This window comes from Juglans regia, chromosome 7, assembly GCF_001411555.2.
Source record: "Juglans regia cultivar Chandler chromosome 7, Walnut 2.0, whole genome shotgun sequence".
In the NCBI taxonomy this organism is placed as follows: domain Eukaryota; kingdom Viridiplantae; phylum Streptophyta; class Magnoliopsida; order Fagales; family Juglandaceae; genus Juglans; species Juglans regia.
The window spans coordinates 20,705,272-20,711,586 of record NC_049907.1 but is presented as its reverse complement, the minus strand read 5'-3'; the positions used below and the strand labels follow the sequence as shown (position 1 = coordinate 20,711,586).

The 6,315-nt window shown below is 43.5% G+C and overlaps 1 non-coding gene across 1 annotated transcript; it reads right to left on the bottom strand.

Annotated features, from left to right (window-relative positions):
• Positions 1-5,873: 5,873 nt before the first annotated feature.
• LOC118349143 lies at positions 5,874-5,981 on the bottom strand. Its single transcript, XR_004802133.1, has one exon. It is a non-coding gene; the product is annotated as a small nucleolar RNA R71 (small nucleolar RNA).
• Between the last annotated feature and the right edge of the window lie 334 nt (positions 5,982-6,315).

The window sequence follows — 6,315 nt, the reverse complement described above, 5'->3', positions numbered from 1 at the left end:
GACACTCAGGATACAGACCATCCCTTGTATCTAAACCAAAACTCAAAACCAAAATACAAAACCAACTAAAACTACAGAACCTTACCAGCAAAACGAAAAACAACGCCGCACGAAACGAAAACTGGAAAAGAGAAAGCAAACTGCTTATACCAGCAAAACCAGACCGAACCCCGAACCACGTCAAACGCAAAACAACGCCGCACGAAACGAAAACCAGAAACAAACACACGACTCACCTATTTCTTCCGCCTAATAGAAGGAAGCCCCCATTTATCCACTCTAATCAAACCCCGAAACAGAGGAGAAACTTCACCCAAACTCTGCCATACCGCATCACCATCAATTGCCCCCCTTTTAGCTAACCAATCCGCAGCCCCATTTCCTTCCCTATGAATGTGCATAAACCGTATATCCATATTAATGATCAGAAGTTGCAATTCCTCCCAATAATCCTCCAAATACCAGCTACCACAGCGTTTGTTATCTAACCATGCCAGCACCACTTTAGAATCCATTTCAACATCTACAGCTATCAAATTCAAATTCTTACAATGTTTGACACCCTCCACAAGAGCTGTCAACTCTGCATAATTACTGGTACCGTAACCAATATTTTTTGAAAATGCTAACAGCATATTTCCATGCATATCCCGGATCACACCTCCTGCCCCTGCCATATCTGGATTCCCAAGACTACTTCCATCCGTGTTGATCTTCACACGACTTGGATATACGGTTTATCCAACTTTCGTGGCAATGGAGAGTCCCAAGCTTGATGAAAGTTTAGTGTTTAAGTGATGGAAGTGATGATGATGATGCAAGTGGGTGATCTAAGTGTTTGATGGGTGCAATGCAATGTGGTTCGGCTTGTGCTTGTTCTTGAGGGTTGGATGAGCGAAGTGAGGTTAGGGTTTGGTGGCTAGGGCAACATGCATAGGGTAATGGAATTAGGGTTTGCTTGAGTTTAGGTTTTGGATTAGGGTTGGCATGATTGGGTGCTTGGATGAGGTTGGACGGATTGGAGACGAATATGGGAGATTCCTAAATGGTAGGAATCTTTAAAGGAAGGATAGAGATTTAGTTTTGACTATTATGGAAGGTCTTGGTTGACTTGAGATACTGTAGGGATGAAGTGATTTAAGGGATTGAAGATGGGATGGCAATTCCTTAAATCAAGGGATTGGACTTGGATGAAGTCAAGGATTCCTAAAATATAGAAATTACCTTATTGGAACTTGGTGGTTTTGGCTAGGGTTTATGATGGATGGAGGAAGGCTAGATATGGTAAGTGGAATTAAGGTTTTTGGCTTGGATGTGGGAAAAGATAAGATTGGATAACTTGAATCACACTTATTCGCGAATTGCAAGGTGTGATTCTCTCTTAAGGGATCCACGAATTGCACCCCAAAGAGCCCAAGTGCTAAGCACCGAAAATGATCTCAAGAATAATAAGCCGTCCCTAATGGGAATTGTCAAAAGATGTAAGTTAAATGACTAAGGGTCCTCTTTATAGAGATTACAAAGTGGAAACCCCCAAAAGGTCCCTTGGAAAATATTAGAAAAAAAAAAAAACAATAAGATAGTCTTGTAAGGGCCATGGTGGCCCATGGCATGCATTGGCCCATGGTTAGGCTCGTTCGGTTCATGGCCCACGGCTGGGCTGGTCTGGCTCATGGCTAATGGGGCACAACATGGTGTCGTGTATGGTCTGTTGGTGCGCATGGTGGAGTGCCATGCATGGGCATGCTGGTGGGCATGACATGGTGTCGTGCATGGCCTATTGCTGGGCATAGCTGGGTGCCATGCGTTGGGCTACATGGCCTAGGTAGATGGCCTGGGCGTTGGCTCCACATGGCCTAGGCATTGATGTTGCAAGGCATGGGCTGGCGCCATGTGCTGGATGGCACCTGGTGGGTGGTCTTGCCTATAGGGCACGGGTTAGAGCCATGTGTTGGATGGCATGCCTGTTGAGGCATGCCACTAACCTCGCTGGGTTGTTTACTAGGGCGCCCGCATGGGCATGCGCATGGGGGCCTTGCGACACAGGGCTAGGTCACAAACTTGAGGGAGGACAGGGCTAGCTCAAGCTAGCTCAAGTTGTTGCATGGAAAGTCCATACAGATCTAAGGTTGCTAAACCCATAATTACACTAAGGCAAACTCTTGGAAGAATCTAGTGATGCCATGGGTTGTCTTTACGAAAACTCCAAGGAGGACCTACACTGCTGAGGTGATCATTCCGAGAAGAAATCAAGAGAGGGCCTGAGCTACTATTGCCACAATCTTCCCTATGCAAGGCTAGGCGGCAAGGCAAGTCCCCTGAGGGAAGCTTGAGGGGTTACTAGTACTACCATGGCAATTAGTCGTCCCTAGGTAAACTCGAAGGAGGAGCTAGCAAGTTGCGGCTCTTCCTAAAGCAACCTAGAGGGTGGACTAGTTATATTGAGACCACAATCATCTAGAGGCAAACTATAGGTAGGATTAGGCAAGGCTAAAGGCCATCTCGAGGAAAACTAGAGGGTGGAAAGACTAGCCCGCAAGCCACGATGAGGCAAACTTGAGAGGGGACTAAGACTACAAAGGTCATGATCTTCCATATTCAAACTCAAGGGGGGACTAGGGTTGTTGAGGACTCGATCGTCCAGAGGCAAACTCAAGGAAGGATTGGGCAAGTCAATGTGTCATCTAGAGGCAAACTCGTGGGAAGATTGGGTTTGGTCACGAGTTGTCCTAAGGGAGGACCAAGGTTGCTTAGGCTGTTATCGTACCAAGGCAAACTTGATGGAGAACTAGTATTGCTAAGGCCGTGATCTTCCTGAGTCAGACTGGAATAAGGATTGTGCAATGCCACAGGTTTTCCTGAGGCAAACTCTAGGGAGCTCCGGGCAGCGTTGCAAATCACCTTGATTCAATCTTGATGAGGGACCAGGGTTACTAAGGTAGCAACCATCTGGAGGAAAAATCAAGGATGGATCTTGCCAGGCTGAAAATTTTCCTAAGGCAAACATGAAGGAGAGGACAGAGCTGGCGCAAGTTTCCCTAAGGGAAACTCGATGAGGGCTAAAGGCAACTGAGGCCGAGATTGGCTCGAGGCAAACTTGAGGGTAGATCTGGCAAGGTCAAGGGTCATCCCAAGGAAAAGGAGGGAGGATCTGTAATCATCCCTAGGTGAACTCAAAGGAGAAAAATCAAGGATGGATCTTGCCAGGCTGAAAATTTTCCTAAGGCAAACATGAAGGAGAGGACAGAGCTGGCGCAAGTTTCCCTAAGGGAAACTCGATGAGGGCTAAAGGCAACTGAGGCCGAGATTGGCTCGAGGCAAACTTGAGGGTAGATCTGGCAAGGTCAAGGGTCATCCCAAGGAAAAGGAGGGAGGATCTGTAATCATCCCTAGGTGAACTCAAAGGAGAAAAATCAAGGATGGATCTTGCCAGGCTGAAAATTTTCCTAAGGCAAACATGAAGGAGAGGACAGAGCTGGCGCAAGTTTCCCTAAGGGAAACTCGATGAGGGCTAAAGGCAACTGAGGCCGAGATTGGCTCGAGGCAAACTTGAGGGTAGATCTGGCAAGGTCAAGGGTCATCCCAAGGAAAAGGAGGGAGGATCTATAATCATCCCTAGGTGAACTCAAAGGAGGACCTAGCTTGGCCTCAAGTCATCCCGAGGGAAACTCAAGGGTGAATCAAGTGAGGCCGTGGGTTGTCACGTGGCAATTTTAAGTGAGGACTAGGATGGGTTGCAAGTCATCCCATGACAAACTTGAGGAAGTAAGGTTGTTAAAACCGCAATCATCTTGAGGCAGACTCAAGGAAGGATCAGGTGAGGCCCCCATCATTTCGAGGGAGGATCTAGCTGGGATGCAAGTGGCTCCAAGGCAAACTTGAGGGAAGGCCTCGAATGATCCTCCCTTGAGCTTGGCCTGGAAAGATCGCGACTGAAGTAACACTCATCCTCCATCAAGTTTGCCTCGGACAAGCTCGGTCCTCTGCTGAGTTTGCTGAGGTTGAACTAACATGCTAGTTGGGTCCCCCATCAAGTTTGCCACAACATGCTCGCTACTTGCTGCCTAGTCTCCCCTTTAGTTTACCTCTGGATAATCCACGACCCTTCCCGGTCCTCCCTCAAGTTTCGCTCGGGGTTAATTGTTGTGCATCTGATCCTCCCTTGAGTTTTCCTAGGGATAATCATAGTCCTGCTCTATCCTCTCTTGAGTTTACCTCTGGACATTAGCGATCCTGGCCTCAGCAGCTAATGTCCTTACTTGAGTTTGCCTCAGGATGACTCGCAAGCTCGCCTGATCCTTGATAACTGCACAAAAGTGTACTCTAAACATTTCTTTTATGAGTTTAATTGGTAGATTGTATGTGTTATTTGGGGATTTTGATTATGTTTTTCCAATTTCAACTTTAAATCCTTAGTGCCCAAGATTTGTTCAGTGTCTATTGATTTTATTGCATGAGTGAATCTAAAAATGATCAAGCTAAATCTGGCTAATAGGAAAGAAAATAATAATCAATAGAGAATATCATACGGCCAAAGTCAAAGAGATTTGCATCATAAATAAGGAAGGAAAGAGCAATTAATGAAAAATATTATGAATCTACAGCTTCTCCGAGTATCCATAAGTATTATGGTCATATTTTCCCTGTCCAATTTGCGGTTAAGGCAATTCAAGATGCATTGGAAAGTGAACTCAATGGGTTACATTTTTTCCAGAAATAGAAAGTTGCTAATTTAGCCGTTTACTAAGTGAAAAAGTGCCCAAAAATCGGCATGTGGAAATCTGGAGTATTTCCTACCCAAGTTTGCATGCAATTTTCTTTCCTTATTGGGATGGCTTGTGAACAAGTGAGGAAAATAGAGAGCCAGGGGGCAAAAAAGAAAAATCCTTGTTGTTTTGGGAGAGAGGGTGCTAGGGTTAGGAGAAATTCATCTTCCAAAAAAATAATCCTTGTTTCGAATGGATAGCTAATTCCTTTATGAAGCTAGGAATGAACTTGCTTGAATGATGATGATTTCAATTCTATTGGATTCATGTATTAAACTTTCTTGCTGATAAAATTCTTGTTTGTCATCTCTTATTAGTATTTCTTGTATTCAGATAATTTTATAGCCAATGCTTTTCTTAGATTCAATCATGCTTTCTCTATGGGATTGTTGAGGTGTTTATGTTCCAGGTTTGGTTGTCGATCTTATTGGTGTGATTCTCTGTTGCAGTATTGCTATTGAGTATATTGTCGTCTTTGAATCTAAGTCTAATAGGATAGCAATCCATGCTTTCAAAAAAATAGTAGTTTTCAAGAATTACATTTGAACAAATTGGTTATAAAGATATGTTTTCCGATTAGAGAGTCTGGTGCTATGATCTCTAATTGAGTATCTAATGAATCTGCTATGAATAGAATTATCAAGTTCAAGTAAGGGATTCCCAATGCTTTGCTACTATTAATTCTGGTCAAACCTTTTCATTATTACATTTTCTTCAATTTATTTATTTTCAGAAATGATTCATCTTACATTGCTACTTTGATTTTGGTTCTCTTAAATTTTTAGTCTCTTTCAATGTTTCTACCATCTCCCTTGTGGAATCGACACCCCAATCTATATTGTGACAGTCACATTATTCTTTGGGCATAACCAAATTTTGGCCCCGTTGCCGAGGAGACCATTCAAGAAGCTCATTCAAAGAATAGGTTTGCTAAATTTGACACACCAAAGGCGGTAAACTTGTTCCTTTCTTTTGCTTTCGTTTTTTTTTCCTTTCTCTTTTAGTGTTTGCATGCATAGATATAGAGACGAGTTAGGTAGATTTGCAAGGAGACCGGAAGTAGACACTGATACTTTCCTCATAAATACTTTCCTCATCAGAAGACTAATGCTTTGAAAAGGCAAATCTCAAATTTTATACAAAAGGATAGTGAGACTTTGTATCAAGCATGGGAACGTTTTAAAGAGTTACTTAGCTTGTGTTCCCATCATGGTTATGAAAGTTGGCGTCTAGTTAGCTATTTTTATGAAGGTGTTACTCCTAGAGAGCGGCAATTTGTTAAAATGATGTGTAATGGTGAGCTTTTGCATAAGGATCCGGATGAGGCAGTAGAGTATTTGAATGAACTTGCAGAAAAAGCTCACACTTGGACAGGACCAAATGCTTTTGATAGTACCAATCGAGCATGCTCCAATCAAACTCATTCTAGTGGAGGCATATATCATCTCAAAGAAGAAGATAACTTGAAGGCAAGGACGGAGGGCCTAACTAGAGAGTTATAGGTATTGAAGATGAAAGAAACTATGGTAGCTCGTATTATTCCCCAAGC